The following is an 18,664-nucleotide window of genomic DNA, read 5'->3' as shown; positions in this document are numbered from 1 at the left end:
AATCAGTCACTTGTGAAGAAACTTTCAATTTTTCTGTGGAGTATAGATTAGGTTGCTGCATCAGCTCAGATAGGGTACCAGACATTGTTTCTACCCGTCAAATGACGAAACACAAGTCTACAGTTACCTTCATTGCCTTTACATTGCACTTATTGTGCAAAGTATAAATGGTATTGCAGCTTTCGAAAAACTGATTCAAAATCAGCTATTTATTTTGCATCCGTATTTTGCTCATGGTGCACATCTTTCTACAGAAATTGCTATATCAATGTCAGCAGTAGAATCAAAACTAAGGTAGATCATTCTTGTCGCAGATTTTTAGAAAACATTTGAATATGAAGTATATTGCAAGCAATAAGTGCAGGCTGAAATTATTTATTTGCTTCATGACTTACAAACAACAGGCGATGGAGGAATCAGATTTTGTGTATTCATATACATACTTTGTACGTGCAAAGTAACTAAGCACGGCACAACATATAATACTCCTGAATTCATGTCGAAAGATTGTAACGCATACTGTTGAGTAATATCTCATGGTGTCTTTTTAACTCTAGAAGTGAACAATGCACCCATAAAATTTTTGTAGTTGGAGCAAATGATATGAAGAAATCATATATACTACTTCAGATGAGTAGACAATTACATTTGCCTTTAACATAGTGCACAGCCCTCAGCACTGAGAACATGCTAGAGATATTGACACATCATAGCAAGATTCACATACTGTAACAAGTTTAGATATTTTGCTTTACAGCTCGATGTCCAGAGCTGGATTGCTATTATCTTGTAAAATTACCACTCACGCCAATTTTCAAGGAATAAAAAGCCGGATTATTTCAGCCCCATTACAGATATTTCTTTTTTTTTTATTATCAAGCAAGAACGTCTATAAAAGGCCACTTATTGAAGAAAGCAAACAAAACACAAAATTCCACAATCACAATACAAGGTCATGCAAACGCCTCGTGGGTACTATCGCAGATGCAGGTAAATCACAAAGATAACGAGGAAACAGTACGTAATCGCGTTTATTCGCTGGAACGCACTGCAGCCACTTGGCTGCAAAAACATCGTACACCACCGCACATTTCTAGCACACACTACGTAGGACACATGTACGCTGCAGAGATGTGTTTTTTTTTTCTGAGGAATGTTCGTGAGTCGCACGATAAACACAGAAGGCACAGGCGACAGGCGCGCACCCCGCGCACATTTAACACACCGGCACGAAAGCAAATGCGGACGACACCGGTGTAACCTGCGCTACACGAGTGATGAACCCTGGTAGATTTGCTTTCCGACTGAAACAGTTAGAACACACACGGAAACATCGCACGCTGCACAAGCGTACATCTGATACCGTGTCAACAATTCCTGAGGCTACAGTTGATGTTGACGACAGCAGAAAGTTATTTAAAACGAAGTGACAACGCACGTAGCACGGGCAGGAACTCATAACGTCATGAAAAAACTTCAATACAGCTGACTTGCAGTGCGGATCTCGGAGGCCATACTTTTGCTGGCTGCATACGGCATAAGTTGTTCAAAATCGAAAATACGCCATAAAATTTTTTTTTCTACAGTGAATGAAGTATAGCGTGCAATATAGACGCTTCAATGTTTTTTTTTTGTCTCGCAACTATACGTAGTTGGGCGCAATACGGCACACAATGAGTGCGTACTGGTTAATATTAAGGCATCACGGGGGCCACACGACCGCACAGGTCTACAAATGACGCTCGCCCCATGCGATCGGTTGGTGGCGCAACCCACCACCCTGTTTCAAAGGAGACGCTCATAGCATTCATTCGTCTACACTGCTCTCTATTTTGCAACTGCCGCATACTGCCGGTCGCCGGTCGGTTGCGCGAGCTGTTGTGACGTGTTTTGTCTAATCGTGTGGTTTTGTGTTTGGTGTAACGAAATGTGACTTAGTTCGCGAACACAGAATTGCCAGAAGATAGCTTGTGTCTCTCTGAAGACTCGCCATATGCAGGCCGTGCCAGGCAAATGGGGACCAACGATTTTCATGCCCTGGAGTGCGTTCTCTTTTGTGTCTGGTTGTGGGAAGTTCGCTGGACGTCGCAAAGAAATGATGTGTATTATTAGCGTGCCTCAGCTCGTCCACTACGTAACGGCGTGTAGGCTGGGTGTCGACGCAGCACCGGCAACTTGGAGAGCGCTTTTCGACCGCGTCGTACCATTCAAAAGGTAAGTAATCGTGCTTGCTAACTACACGTGTATTGTGCGTGCTTCTCGTGTGTGCACAGAGTGCACAAGCGTAAAATAGAACCAATAGAACTGCCACGGCAACAGTGGAACCCGTGCTGATGCTTGCTGAGCGCTGGTTGTCAGTATTTAGCTAGGCAAGTTTATTGTCTTAATGCGAAATTTAAAATAATTATAAGCGTTTTCTTCCGTTGAGAAGTATTACGTTCGGAAATAATCGTGTTCATCATGTGCGCCTGTGCGTGAGCTCCCGCTTTTCTGCTTAAGTTGCATAACAACGCTCATCTGCATCTTAACAGATTCTAACTGCAATGACGTTTCCTCGCGTATAAATGCATCTACGTTGTAAATAATCTCTGCTTACGCGGTTCTGAATTTACGAGCAGTTAAAAAAAAAAAACAAGCAGTCAAAGCTTGCAACTGGTACAGCTTACTAAAATTTTTTAAGACAAGATGTGTTGACATAACTTATGCGTAACTAAACATGACACGAGACAGTTGCTTAAACTAAGTCATGAAAAAATTGAATTGGTATGTAAACAAAGATTTCTTTGTAATGTGTTGCTGCTTTGTGTGTGTTAAAAATTTTACGGCGATGAAGGGGTCCCTCTGTTGCCACCCTTCATTATTGCAAACATTATTTTAGTGACTATTTTTAGATGCTCCTTGCATGTGTTCACACTGTGACAGCGTTAGTGTGCCACTGCTATAAATTAACTGCGAACTTTCCGAACTTATTTTGTAGTGGCGAGGCCGTAACCCACACCAGTGTCCACATAATGGAGGAGCCAGCAGAAATGCAGGGAAACCTTGGATGACTGCCATAGCGCAGTGTGTAATCTGATTGCTTGGTTCAGGTATGTATGATGTGTATGTGTTCCAAAGAGTAGGACCTCGGTATCCTTCGTGAATAAGTTTATCAACATATTGCTCAACACAGCTTACTAAGTAGGCTAAGTATTTTTGCAACTTGCTGTTTGTTTTCATAGCTGTTATGCACATATTGTTTTCTACATGAAACTAGATCTAACATGTCCTGATGTTAAGTATTCTTTCTTGCATCAATTGCTTGGATGCAATTCAAATTTCATTTTTGTTTGACAGAATAGTTTGTGCGGAAACCCGCAAGGTGGAGAGAAGTAATTAACAAAGGGAAAATCAGACATCCACCCATTCGTTGCAATTGCTACAAAAAAAAAAAACCTGTACGGGTTCCTCGAAAGAAAAGCTTCGAAGTTCAAGAAAAATTCGTCATGGTCCGGGACTTGAACCTGGGACCACTGCCTTTCCGGGGCAGCCGCTCTACCATCTCAGCTAACCAGGCGGCTAGCAAATGGTAGGGCGAAGTCAAATTTGTCAACAGCTGACAAATTCTGTCCGATTTTCCCTTTATTATTTTTGAAAGAGCGTAGGTTTGGGCATGTTGGTATTTCATAACTTTTAGGTTTTTGGCGCACAAAAAGGGGTGAGAGACAGAGGTACGACGCGGACCCAGCGCTAACTTCCAGCAATTGTTTTATTCTACGAAGCGGTACACATATATAGGTAACAGACAACAGCGTACGCATGCGCATATGTACTGGTTTCTAATCAAATGAGACAGCAACGAGACATGTGTAACGGAAAGTTAAGATGATATCGAAGGTGATAAAGCGACCATGCATAGCGAAAAAATTTTTTGTAATTGCAAGATTAAAATGCCATCTCCGTCAAGCCACCCTCTGTGACGTTTGAAAAATCGAATTCTTTTTTTGAAAGATCAATTGAAGGGGCATGCTAACACAGATTATTGAAGTGGCGAAGATCGCTAGTTTGGGGAATGCTCGTGTTAGCGCACCTCCATTCGATCTTTCAAAAAAAGAATTAGATTTTTTGAACGTGTCACAGAGGGTGGCTTTATGGAGATGGCATTTTAATCTTGCAATTACAGAATTTTTTTGGATATGCATGGTCGCTTTTTCATCTTCGATATCATCTTAACTTTCCATTACACATGTCTCGTTGCTGTCTCATTTGATTAGAAACCAGTGCATATGCGCATGCTTATACTGTTGTCTGTTACCCATAAATATGTGTACCACTTTGTAGAATGAAACAATTGCTGGAAGTTAGCGCTGTGTCCGTGTCGTACCTCTGTCTCTCGTCCCTTTTTGTGCGCTAAAAGCCTAAAAGTTATTTTTGCTTAGTACACGGTGTATTTCTCACTTTTTATTTCGGCTTTATTGTTTTGAAACTGTTTCCTATGCTGCAGCTTTTATTTCCATCTTCTTTTCTGTTTATTCTACACGCTTGTGCAGTTTCTGTGCACATAAGAATTCAAAGTGTAGTGGGCCAACTATGTTGCATGTCTAAGCACATGGTGTGCTTACCATTGTTTAACATTCATATTTGCAATTATTTATCTCTTGTTCCCAGAATAACTGCCACTGGCAAATACACATTTGATGAACCTGAACTTTTTGAAATGATACATGAAGGTCATTATTCACTGTGCTGCAGTTACTGCTCTAACATATGGGTAACAGCACAAACGTGATCACAAGAAGGGGGACACATACACACAGTGCTGGCAAACAACTGGTTTTATTGGCAAGGATAGCAACCTTATATATGCCAGTGAAGCAAAAGAAATGAAGGGGAAAACATGTCAAGGGTGATAGCGTGCTAACCACGCAAGCAGAATACAGCCAACCAAGCGCGACAATATGCAAACAATTATTTTTCTTTGCCGTCTGAAGCCCCGGTAGCCACATGCAGAAGATCAAATTCAGCATCAAAGAGAGCAAGAGAAGGGGTGCTAAAGCACCTGCTACCAAATTTTCTAATGTGGTAGGCTTCTAAACTGATGCGTGCGGTCTTGTCACTGCCCTTTCCTAGAATCGTCTCTTTCAACCAGGCCACCCAATCCGTATACTTGCTGACATTCGCAACTAAATGTGCATATTTATCATCTAGTTGTTTCTTTTTTTCACTTTTTGAGCATGTTCCCCTAAACGGTCATTGACACAGCAACCAGTTTCGCCAACGTAAACCATCCCACATGACATGGGGATGCAATACACCACTCCAGTGGAACATTTTACTAACGGCGGTTGGTGGTTCTTCTGGCATCCACGTTTTCTGGCGTTACAGATATGTGGCCACAACTTTCCCAGCTTAATTGGGGCAGAGAAGCAAATTGGCACACCGTGCCTACTTGCCACCTTCTTAAGATTGTGGGAAAATTTATGGATGTAAGGGACCACCTCTGTCTTACGTGCCTTCCATTGATCCTCAGCCATTGTACTTCCTGATCCTCACTTGAATTTTGGAAGTAGGAATTCAGAAACGGCAGTCAAGACCAAGACGGGGAACCTGCAGCCAAAGGCGGCTTGCCTGATTATTAAACGTGGTCTTAATCTCATGTGGGCACAATTATTGGAGAGCTGATGCCATACGCAACACCGCTATACCTCTCTTAATTGTCTTGGAGTGTGCCGAGTCAAAGGGCAGCAACTCCTTCTTAGCTCGTCAGTAGTAGCCCCAGCAAACATGTCCATCACAGAACCTGATTTCTAGGTCTAAAAACTGTAAACTTGAAAGGTACGGGAGTTCATGGGTGAAACGCAACCAATGTCCATGTTTGCTAAAAATAGAAAATATTTTGCCTAATGTAGAGGGGTAGGGGAAGGTAGGCTGCTTTTTTAAAAGCACTAAAACATTCTCAAAATACCTAAAAAATTTTAAAACCGGTATCCATTAAACATCTGTTACAGTGCATTTTCCATCTTGGCCAGAAAAATGTCAGAAAGAATAGGGGCTACGCACGAGCCTATGCAGATGCCATCACGCTGCAGAAATGACTACTCGTCAAATACAATAAATGTAGTTAATTTAGGCAAAATGAGGTATCCACCAAATCGTAGCAATTGCTACAAAGGAAACCCATGCGGGTTCCTTAAAGAAAAGCCTCGCAGTTGAAGAAAAAGTCGTCCTAGTCCGGGACTCGAACCCAGGACCACTGCCTTTCCAGGGCAGCCACTCTGCCAGCTGAGCTAACCCGGTGGCTAGCAGATGGTAGGGTAGCAGATGTCAATAGTAGCAATTAATTTCTGCGATTGACATCTGCTATCCTACTGATTGGGTGGTTGTCTAATTTCTAATTTTCCCATTATTAATTACTTATCTTCACCTTGCGGGTTTCTGCAGAACTATTACCACAATAGAAGTAGAGTTCAAATGAAACTGCAATAATGATAGAAAGTTATGAACAGACAAACCGACAGTGTTCTGGAAGGATACGTCGCCATTTTCAATGCAGTCTTTGACACACGCTAGCAGTTGATCCTGCGGAACAGAATGAAACAAGTCCTGCACGTCTGCTGAAAAACCGAAACCAACATGATCATTTCCCTCTAAAATCTAATACTGGGACTGATTGCTTTAGAAGAAATGGGTCGTTCAAAGCTAGCATCTTGAGCTTCTTAGCAAAAACTAGCAAACACACTTCTGCCACGATCCCACTTCACTAACAATAGTGCTAAACGGAACTTCGGGCTTATGTGTCTTGGCTGTGAAAAACCCCCTCAAACTGTTCCCTCTGCTGTTAGATATGTCCCTGGCAAACTTTTTGAGGTCTAATTGCTTACAAAACTCAACGAACTTGGTTTTTACTTGCACTTCACTTTTCTCTCCGGGGTCAAAGTTCTTATTAGCCGCTACCAAACCTTTTTCATTGTAAATTCCCTTGGGTAAAACAATGAACCCACCCTGTTTGTTAGCTTGCATAAGCATCAGGTCGTTACTCTTAAAGAAAGAGATGTCATTCAACAATCTAGTACGGTACTAGTCCGGGGTTTTCGGAGCAAATTTTCGCAGGCAGTCAGTACCTTCAAGAAGGCAGCTGTACCGATTATCATCTTTTCCTGAGTGGCCACTTTTCGATTCATTGCAGTGATATCATGTACAGGAACATCAGCCTGGACCCCAAATTTGGATCCTTTCTGCAGATGTTGCATAATCTTCTCTGGTATATGGACGTCCCCCGTGACGCTGACATTGGCTAAGACGCAACTGGCTAAGGCGATCGGTCTGTAGGAGGAGAGCTCGTTAGGATATTTCCCCAGTTTAAGCAGGCCTACAACGCGACTGCATTTCCAAGAATCTGGAACATTTCCTGTCTCCCACATCATACTATAATAAGATAGAAGAAGACGTCATGATTCGATGCCAAGATGGGTAACGTCGGCACCAGGACCAGACGGAATCACATACGTTACCCAAGGGAATTTACAATAAACAATTTTTGGTAGCGGCTAATAAGAACTGTGTCCCTGGAGAGAAAAGTTAAGTGCGAGGAAAAATTAAGTTCGTTGAGTTTTGTAAGCAATTATACCTTGGAAAGTTTGCCAGGGACATATCTAACAGCCGAGGGAACAGTTCGAGAGGGATTTTCAGAGCCAAGACACATAAGCCCAAAGTTCCGTTTAGCACTATTGTTAGTGAACAGGGATCGGGGCAGAAGTGTGTTAGCCAGTTTTTGCTAAAGAAGCTCAATGCGCTAGCTCTAAACGACCCATTACTTTTAAAGAAATCAGTCGCAGTAGTACAGTTTTTAGAGGGAAATGATCATGTTGGTTTCGGTTTTTTGGAAGACGTGCAGGAGTTGTTTTATTCTGTTCCACAGAATCAACTGCTAGCATGTGACAAAGAGTGCATAGAAGATAACGGCGACGTATCCTTCCAGAACACCGTTGGTTTGGCCGTTCATGATTTTCTATCTTTATTCAGTTTTATTTGAACTCGACTTTTATTGTATTTGACAAGCAGCTGTTTTTGCAGTGCGATGGCAACTGCATAGGGTCTTGCGTAGCCCCTATTCTTTGTGACATCTTTCAGGTCAAGGTGGACAACACACTGGAACAAGTGTTTAATGGGGGGCCAGTTTTAAAAAATTTTAGGCATGTTGACACTTATTTGGTGCTTTCATAAACAGCAGCCCACCTTCACCTACCCCTCTACAGTAGGCAAAGTGTTATCTATATTTAGCAAACATGGACGTGAGTTGCCTTTCATCCTTGAACTCCCGGACCTTTCAATTTTAGGTTTTATACCTAAAAATCACGTTCAGTGGTGGACATGTTGGCTGGGCCTCCAACCCACGGGCTAAGGAATTGCTGCCCTTTCACTCGGCACACTCCAAGACAATTAAGAGAAGTATACAGGCGTTGTGTAAGGAATAGGCTCTCCAAAAATCGTGCCCACATCAGATTAAGCTCAGCTTTCATAATCAGATAAGCTGTCTTTTAGCTGCAGGGTTCCCCATCTCGGTCTTGACTGCCATTTCAAAAGTCCTCCTTGAAAAGTTCAAGTGTGGATGTGGAAGTACAATGGTTGAGGATCAACTGAAGGCACCTAAGACAGAGGTGGTCCCTTACATCCACAAACTTTCCCACAATCTTAAGGTGGCAAGTAGGCATTGTGTACCAATTTGTTTCTATGCCCGAAATAAACTGGGAAAGTTGTGTCAATGTATATGTAATGCCAGAAGAACCACCAACCGCCGTTAGTAAAATGTTCCACTGGAGTGGTGTATTGCATCCCCATGTCATGTGGGATGTTTTCTGTCCGTGAAATTGCTCGCTGTATCAATGACCGTTCAGGGGAACACCCGCAAAAACTGAAAAAAAAAACACTAGATGAGAAATATGCATATTAGTTGCACACGTTAGCAAGTATACGGATTGGGTGGCCTGGTTGAAAGAGACGATTCTAGGAAAGGGCAGTGACAAGACAGCGCGCATCAGTTTAAAAGCCTTACACATTAGAAATTTCGGTAGCAGGTGCTTTAGCATCCCTTCTCTTGCTCTCTTTAATGCTGAATCTGATCTTCTGGGTGCGGCCATCGGGGCTTCAGATTGCAAAGGAAAAGAAAAATAATTGTTTGTGTTTTGTTGTGTTTGGTTGGCTTCATTGCGCTTGTGAACTTGGCACGCTGTCACCCTCGACATGGTTTTCCCTTTCATTTCCCTTGCTTCACTCTGGCATATACAGGGTGTCCCGCATAACGTGAGCCAAGAATTTAAAAATTAAAGGCGCGTGTGAAGGGAATTGAACGAAACCCATATTATTCGCAATAGCCTATAGTAACTCAGACAATTTTTTTGTTTTCCTCATAACTTGCTAATTAAATAAGTTTAATTACAGAACTTTTAGTTATTGGCTGTGGACCCCAAGTATGGTACGCAGATTTGTAGAGAACCTTCAGAAACCACCGATCGAGTTCTTTCCTTTACTAAATGTCTCATGTAGTCCTTTTTTCCGGGTTGCAAAGAAAGCCCATGAAATATTAAGAAGGCCACGTGATAGAGCATAGTGGTATTGTGCTGCTCTCAAGCGTGTGTTCGGTGAACAAGGTTGGCTGCATCATGACTGGTGACGAGAAAGTGGCAGGGCATTCTTTATCTCATTGGCACCGCTCCGCCAGCAGCATGCATTTTCGCCATCATCCGACGGGAGCCGACCTTGTTCACCGAAGGCACGCTTGAGAGGAGCACAATACCACTGCGCAAGCACTCTGTCACGTGCCTTGTTTCATATTTCGCGGGCTTTCTTTGCAACTCAGAAGAAATGACTATGTGAGACGTATCGTAAAGCAAACAACTCGATCGGTGGTTTCTGAACGGGCTCTACAAATCTGTGTGCCATACTTAGGGTCCTCAGCCAATAATTAAAGAGTTGAGTAATTAAATTTAATTAATTGGTGAGTTATGGGGAAAACAACGGATTGTAGGAGTTACTATAGGCTATTGCGAATAGTATGCATTCGGTTCAGTTCGCTTCCAATGTGCCTTTCATTTTTTAAAAAATTCTTGGCTCAAGTTATGTGAGACACCCTACAAAGTGTGCTGAGACACGCAAGGTGTGCTATCCTTGCCAATAAAATCAGTTGTTAGCACGTGTACGTGTCGGCCTTCTTGTGGTCTGTTTGTGCTGTTACCCATATGTTCCGAGATGAACCAACTCTCCCAAAAGGAAGTATTGATGACGTTACTGCTGTACTGAGGTGTTTTCTAGTAAGCTTGATTTTTTTCTCTCCCATTAAAAAAAATTTTGGCAAGCTATGCCCATTCATGCAAATAGGCATTGTAGCAGTTAAGAGTCTATGTCCAGTTACATTATTTTTCACCTTAAGTAAACACAGTATTGATCACATAGTTAGCTGATAGATCCGTGTATTGATGCTCAATCATTAAAGAACACTATTTCGTACATAGTGCTCAATTGTCTGGTTGCTTTTGCTGTAGCATTTGCTCGTTGTTGCTCACCAAATGAATTTAATTTCAACTCCACCACATAGAACATTCCGATTGGCACTTCTGTAATTTTAATAGTGATAATCAACCAACAAGCCCTAATTCAACAGCTGTCATGAATAATTTCTAATACTTTGGGTCCCTTTTCATGTGTTCTGTTTCGCACTATGTATTTGGTCAGCACAGTGGGCATTCTTCTATTCAATCTGCTTGGTGCTGTTGAGGTCAGAATATCTTCAACCAGCAAGTCTAAATTATGATGCTCTCAGTAAAACTTCGATTACTGGGCAGATGAAAGCATTTTATCTCATTCTAAACGTATCTTTTTTGTAACCACCAGTGTCTAGAGCAAGCATCATATGCACAGCAACTCATAATAAGTTTTTAAGTTGGATGGGCGAGTATCTGTAGCTAAGTATACCTGTGCATATACTTTCTACATATTAGCTAGTGTTTTAGCCACACGAAACAGCCTGTTGTGTTTGCTGAAGTCAAATTTATGGATGATGCACCTGCTTTTTTTGTTGTGCACTTGCACTTCTGTGGTCTCTTAAGCACTGTAGTCGTGTGACAGCTGAAGTATTGCAGTAGTGTCGAAGTTAGCGTGCTACACTATGCCAACACATACCTATCACCGTATTCGTGCATTTTCTGAGAACCAGCTGTGTTCACTAGTTGAAATTTGTAGTGTCCTTATGAGTTTGCCGTTCAGTTCATGTAACTTTTCAGGACAGAATTTGCACAGGGAGGGAAGGGAGACCATACAACATGACTGCTGCTAACAACTGTCTCTTTAGTTTCATGGAAGGATTAAAAATAACAATATCACTGGATATGTGCTTTTATTGTGCACAAGTTCTTTCAGAGGGAAGATGTAAGTTGTGATATAAAGGCATTAAACCACGATAAACAGTATTTGCATAAAAAGAAAAGTAAATATGTACAGAATAATTTCTGTTCCTTGTCATCTAGAAAGGACGCTTTTTTTGCATTGACAATGAGGGCTGGCTCACATTTTACTTATGTGGTATGCCTCACTGATTTCTCTCGTCAATTCTTCACCGTGGGTGGAAACAGATGAACAATCTTAATTTAGCCTGAGGCCCTATCGTGGCAATGCACGGCCTAGTTGGACGAGCATACTAGTGATTGTTTTGGCACACATTTGGCACATTTAGCTATGGCCAGTCTGCCCTGTGTACATTTGACCACATGTGAAAGGAATACAGTACACTGCCTCTCGCACACACTAGACAAACTTGCATTAACCAAGCAAACCTCGTTTGCCTGCTCGTCTTTCTCAATTCACTTGTGTACTGTTGTACATGTGTATACATATGTATGTGTGTACAAATGTGTATCCCTAGCAAGCAATCTACAAGCGAATTGAGAAAGGCACCCAGGCTAGGGAGGCTTGCTTAGTTAAAGATACCACCAAATTTGTCTTGTGTTCGTTAGCAGTAGTGTAGTCTATTCCTTTGATCATCTGTATATTTGGTCAAATGTACATTGGGCAGACTGGCTGGTGCCTAAACATGCACCCAGGAGAGCACCATATGTCCCACATGACAATGCATTGACATGACTGATGCTATGCGTCAGATTTAGATTGTTCATCTGTTTTGTTCACCTCTGGTAACTGAATGGCCAACAATAACAGTAAGGAATATCACTTAAATACTGGGACGTGTCAGTCCACTCTCATTATGATTGCGTGAAAAAGAGGAACACTCTCTAAATGACACAGAATAGCAATCACTCTGTGCTTTCTAATTCTATTTGTTATGCAACATTTGTCCTCATTCTAAAAGAAAGTTTGTGCAGTACAAGTGCAGATGCAGTGTAAATATTTTCTGTATTCCTTCCCATAAAATAAACATTTAAACATTGAATTGTTAGCTTTTGTGCCCTGTGGTCTCTCTTCTGTTCCTTGTGTTGTACGCAAAAGTTAAACATGAACATGCACCAACTTTCTCAGTTACTCGTCAGTCAGTGTTGATAAACTCAAAATGTTTCCAGCCAGAACATTCTTACCATTTATGTCACATCCAGTCAGTATAGTACTACTCTGGCTTTTCATAAAGCATGCTAATATGTACTTCTGCATTTATAGTTTATGTAATGATAGCCTAACAGCACAAGCCAAGAGTTGTAGAGATACAAGCTGTATTTTGGCTATCACTAATTGCTTAGAGGGTGATCAGAGGCGGATACTAAGAGAGCTCTTCTGATTGGCTGGTACAAACCGTACAACACCACAGTAACTTCCTCTTGAGCGAGTTGGTCTTTGCTAAATGCCATGCTGTTGTAGTGCAACAAACTGCAAAAAGAAAGATACGAAAGCACAGAAAGAAGGGAAAGAAAGATGGCACTACACTCACAACTGTTTATTAGGCACAAAACTTGCTACATATATATTGCGCACACTCTTGACATCAGGGGCAGCAAAAAGAACAAGTGACAGGTCATGTTGTTCGTGTGAAATGCAACATTTTCATTTCCACATCATATAAAAACATATGTTTGACTAACACATGCTTGACCACTGATCCGAATGTGATATGCCTCTAGTAGTTCCCGCGCGGTTTTATCTCTACTCTTACCTGGGATTCTCACCTCAGAAAAACGTGGCTTACAGGAGCACGATTTGCAATGTGCAGAGAGATGGGTGGTCATACCCTTTTCTAAATTGTTTTTGTTCCCTCATTCACACAATGGCCAATCTGCCCGACACAGGTTTTCCCATAACTTAGCGGTGTCTGGTAAACCACAGCAGTGGACCGCTTTTCCACATAGCTTTTTTGTCTAGTTTCAAGCATCATGTCCAGCAGCTTTTAAATTCCATATTTCCTCATTCGGTCATCACCTAGTGGCAGAAACCTCACTGCAGCAACTCAGATGTAACAATAATCCGAAGGGGAGTGAGGGAAGTAAGCACGATTCCCAAAGAAAGGCTCAGGTGGCACCTTATTACCACAGGGTGAGCCACAGCCTCAAGGCGGTGAACAGGTATGAGGTACCTGTTGTTTTCTTCCTCGAACAAGCTGTCTTGCCTATGTCCCCGAATCATAGAGTGTGCAGTGCAGACGTACATTCAAACATGCAAAGTGCTACGTGGAAAAGTGTTCCACTGCTGTGGTTTCCCAGATACCGCTAAGTTACAGGAAAACCTACATCGGGCAGACTGGCCGTTGTGTGAACGACTGAATGAGGGAACATGCAAACAACTTAAAAGCGCATATGAATGCCCATTTTTTCTGCGTATTGTATACCGTGCTGCTGTACTGTAAGCCACGTTTTTCTGTGGTGAGAATCCTAGGTAAGAGTAGCGATAAAACTGCGCAGGAACTGCTAGAGGCATATCACATTCGTATAACTGGTCAAGCGTGTGTTAGTCAAACATCTGTTTTGTTATATGATGCAAAAAGAAATTGTTGGGTTTGACGCAAACAAGATGACCTGACACTTGCTCTTTTCTTCCCCTGATGTCGAGAGTGTGCGCATATATTGTAGCAAGTTTCGTGTCTAATAAACAGTTGAGTGTGGTGCCGTCTTTCCCTTTTTTCTGTCCTTTAGAACCTTTCTTTTTCCAGTTCTTTGTGCTGCAACACCATGCTGTACAACCTGTACCACTTTCTACGCTTCACAAAGCTGAAAGTCAACTTGGGCTCACTGAAACTGGTTATGTATTGCTTGTGTAGTCTCTTTAAAGATTGCTTTCAAACAGAGGTAAGCCATATAATTTTGTGTGGAGCCCCTACACTAATGCTACTGGACATACTTCTTCTTGCTGCCAGCAGTTAGTGACATAAAACCAATGGCCGATTGCACAAACAATAAAAATGCATAAAAAATGCTTGATGTCAGATTTCTCAGGTTCCTGTAAACAAAGCAAATTAGCTGCTTTAATGAGAAAGTTTGGCAGACTGGGTGGGAATAGAACCTGGGGTGTGAAACAAGGACACTTCTGTGATGCCACAATATCCATGTGCTTTTGGAAGTAACTGTTGCAGATGTAAACACTACTTAGGGTGAGCTTTGTGTTGTGCCAAGAACTAGGTCCTTATAAATCGGTTGTCAGTCCCTTTAAGGTGTGCCTACTGTGTGTGTCATATTGTGCACGTCACATTGCAGCCATCTGGTTCACTAAAGATGCTTTCACGTTCCCACACGTAAGCAGTCTTAACGTGCCTCTGCCCTTTTATTGCAGGTACACCTAGGAAATGTATACATTGATGAGGAGTGGCACCTGCTCTAGTGCCATGGCTAGGACTCCGTGTTCTGCAAAGAACTGGCGAAACTGGTGTGGGGAGTTCTGGCACTCAGGATAGGAGCATCACAGGGGCTCTTTGGTGGTGCTTTCTGAACGACCGCAATGTCATTGAGAAGCCGGCATTGAGTCTCCATAAATTGGAAGCTGTGGACAGTATCATCGACATTGTTTCAAATTTGTTTGTGTAATGTTTGTAACAATACACGTATAACAGTGAAATGATTAATTTTCCAGATGCACTTGATGCATATCTTTCGAGATGTGGTGCCCCTGACCGTAGCCTAGCAGACATGCCGAGAGAAATTAAGTAAGCGCGTAATTGCAAACATGTGTACATGCAGTAAACCTCATTAATTTGAAGTCGTGGGGGCCATGCGAAATGTCAGGACTAAGCAAACGCAACTAAAATGGTTTAAAATATATATTTATGTTTTGGCTTCGCACGGGAGCCTTGTTCACAATGAAACCAGCAGCAGAGTAGGTAGCGTTCTTATCTGCAGCTCAAAACACGATTAAGGTACTTGGCATACATGGACATGGATGATTAGAGATTCAAGATAACGACACGTAAAATGATTTCATTCCTTAGCACTCGAGCGATATTTTTCCTAGCTAATTGTGATGTAGTTGCGCAGTGCTCGGCCAGGGCATTCGATGCAAAGTTTCGTTTCTGGACATCGTTCCTGTGCTGTTTAAGTCTTTTGTCGGAGTTACCGGTTTCTTCGATGTAGACATACTGACAGTTCGCACACCAAAGGCCCTACAGTACGCCTGGGAACTTGTTTTTTTCCGTACGGTCTTTCACATGCATGAGCTCGTTTAAATTTTGGAATGTGCACAGCCTCCACATCATATGACCACAACGCATGCAAGGGCCTTGCTTATGCAGGGGACATATGGTATTGAGGCCCATCTTTCGGGGGGTCCAGGGTGGGTGGGTACTGCGCAAGCCAGCTGGCACCCTACTGTGTCAATGGAGAACTCAGGGTATCCACAAGCCATCAATTCCCAGTGCACAAGGGAATTGTCTGCTGTTGTGCACACATTTTTCACCCAACAAAGGAGACAGCAGACAACAGACCTCTTTTGCGAAGCAGGGTGCACCAGTGTGTAGTTGAGGTAGTGCCCCGTGTGAGTTAGCTTCCTAAACACCTCGAATAACAGGTTTGGCCCTTTACGTTGCACGAGGCTGTCCAAGAATGACAGTTGGCCTTAAGATTCCAATTCTATGGTGAACTTAATTGCTGCTTGCATTACTGTTTAAGTGAGCCGTGAAGAGGTGAACATTCTGTTGTTGCAAAACTCTGAAACAGTCAACATATCTGGAGAAGACCTTAGGTGTCGATTAAACGAATTAACCTTGAGTTAAACCTCGACCTCTTCACGGCTCACTTAAACAATATGCAAGGAAAATTAGGTTCACCATAGAAGTGGAATGTAAAGGTCAACTGCCATTTTTGGACACCCTTGTGCCACGCGAAGGGCCAAACCTGTTATTTGAGGTGTTTAGGAAGCCAACTCACACAGGGCGCTACCTCAACTACACATTGGTGCACCCTGCTTCGCAAAAGAGGTCTGTTGTCTGCTCTCTCCTTCGTTGGGTGAAAAATGTGTGCACAACAGCAGAAGACCACATGGCAGACAATTCACTTGTGCAGTGGGAATTGATGGCTTGGGGATACCCTGAGTACTTCATTGACTCAGTAGGATGCCAACTGGCTCACGCAGTACCCACCCACCCTGGACCCCCCCTAAAAACGGGCTTCAATACCGTACATCCGTGGCATAAGCGAGACCCTTGCTCATGTGGAAGGGCACGGCAGGAAGAACAAATCCTGACAGGCTTGCCAACTGTCACGAATTTCAGTGCTCCAGGAATGGACAGAAACGCAATGAAAATATGTTAAATATTTTTTTCAAGACAACATAACCCATAACAAATGAACAGCAAAGTAAATGCGCACAAAATAAACCCTGTACACAAAAGAGATATCCACAAAACTAGGTATATAATCAAAACAAATTAGATATTATCTGTATAATGTTTATAGTCTGACTGGCCAAGTGACACGGTCCCCAAGAATTGAATGTTCTGACTGTCAGAGTAGCAGTGAACGTCGGCATGGCGTGGTACAAGATGTCAGTCTGCGTAGTTCCAACACAGCGTAGACATAGACCTTCATTGTGAGTGACGAGGTTGTAGCCCCCTTACGAGACTTGCATTGCACAGGACACAGTCTGGACTAGTCGGGCATTGTGTGGCTGACGTGGTCAGGTGATTGTGGCACTGGACAAGGCCGGTTACAGCAGCGTAGCGTTGGGCCGGGGTTGCAGAGCATAGTCATGGCGATGTAGTCAGGTCTTGGAAGCTGTTGTTGGCCAACTCTTGGATGTCCTCTCGTCTGTCCGTGGTCTCAAGCTAATACTTCCCATCTCCAAAGCACAGCTAGAGATGCGACTGCTGTGCTTCTCATCCATGTCAGCAATGCGCGCTCCTTGGTTTTCCTCCCCTTTTCCTTCAATTTTTCTCTGACACTTCACATACTTCCTCACCTCATGTATCCATTCTCCATTTCACTGACCAATGTCGTCTGCTCCACATTATCGCACATGCTCTGCCGGTGACTCGTGACAGTGTGAAAAGGGAAAGCATGGCAGCAAACATATCCACGTGTCAGTCAGCACTGTGTTTGTCTTTTGTTTTATCTCATCTGTTGGTACTGTTCCTTGCCAAGGTGGTTTGTATTGAACATATGAAAAGAGTGCAGTGCAAACCGGAAAAGATATAGTACCCTGGCTTGAATGGAAGCATACTCCTTGACTTCAGTTGCCCAAATGGCCAGGAGTGTACACCTTGAGACACTCCAATTTATGGCATTGTAGGTCTTGAAGGCCGTGGAATTGGCTAACATGGCTAACACTTTTCTGCATGCTTCACTTGATGATTCTCGTAAACCGCAAGTGTTCTCAGCATTATGTTCAAATGCCTTATGCCATTTTAATGTGATATTTAACATGCCTCCCTTCTCTGCTACTAGTGCACTTTTTATTTCGTTGCTTATATGTACCTTTTATTTACTTATTAGTTGTGTAATATCTGCAGTGTCATTGTCTTACAGCGACACTGTTACGAGGTGTTTCGCAATGGTTACAGTCTATATTCTTTTTTTATGTGCAATATATGCAGTACCATTGAGGCTTCCAACATCTTATGTGATGCTGTTAAGAAAAGTTACACTGTGGATGCAGCTGCATTAACTGTAAATGCAATGCTGGTTCGGAGCCTTGAACTTGTTTTGAAACATAATTATCAACAATTATAAAATAAAAGTTACCTGCATATACCTTGTTTGAATATGTAGCTTATTTGCACGGTTTCTTAATAATTCATAATTTTTGTTGCTCGCATTTTGTTATACTGGCTTTCTGTTAAGTCAGCAAGGACCTTGTATGGCTGCTGCCGTAAAAGCAGATGCCAAGCTGCTGCTAGTCTGCATGCAGGCTATCACTAATACAACCAGCCTTGACCATGCTCGAGCGCAGCAGCACTTGCTGTGTGTAAGCAAGGCTGTGAGCCAGCAATCAGGTCCCTTATTCCTCTAAAGGGTGTGAGAAATCTCTTATAACAATGTTGTCAGATTGGCACAGTAAAACTTCATTTGGGCCTAGTTGGTACATAATTCTGAACTTGACGTTACAGTGCAAACACCTAAGACGAACCACAAGAAGCGCCAGTGTGTATCGTGTCTTTTTGTGGTTTGTCTTAGGTGTTTGCGCTGTAACGTTAAGTTCAGATTGGCGCACTTCTTTGAAAGATTTTTTTTTTTACTTTTTTATCCTTCCCAAGATGTTGTGGAATGAAGCT

General features: G+C 42.5%; 1 long non-coding RNA gene across 1 annotated transcript; it reads left to right on the top strand.

Moving 5' to 3' along the window:
- The first annotated feature begins 1,992 nt into the window (after positions 1-1,992).
- LOC139052086 (uncharacterized) lies at positions 1,993-15,595 on the top strand. Its single transcript, XR_011509692.1, has 3 exons — positions 1,993-2,214; positions 2,978-3,089; positions 14,737-15,595. It is a non-coding gene; the product is annotated as an uncharacterized lncRNA (long non-coding RNA).
- The last annotated feature ends 3,069 nt before the right edge of the window (positions 15,596-18,664 follow it).

The sequence above is a fragment of the Dermacentor albipictus genome, unplaced genomic scaffold, assembly GCF_038994185.2.
Source record: "Dermacentor albipictus isolate Rhodes 1998 colony unplaced genomic scaffold, USDA_Dalb.pri_finalv2 scaffold_18, whole genome shotgun sequence".
NCBI classification, from domain to species: domain Eukaryota; kingdom Metazoa; phylum Arthropoda; class Arachnida; order Ixodida; family Ixodidae; genus Dermacentor; species Dermacentor albipictus.
This window is presented reverse-complemented; position numbering and strand designations above follow the sequence as displayed.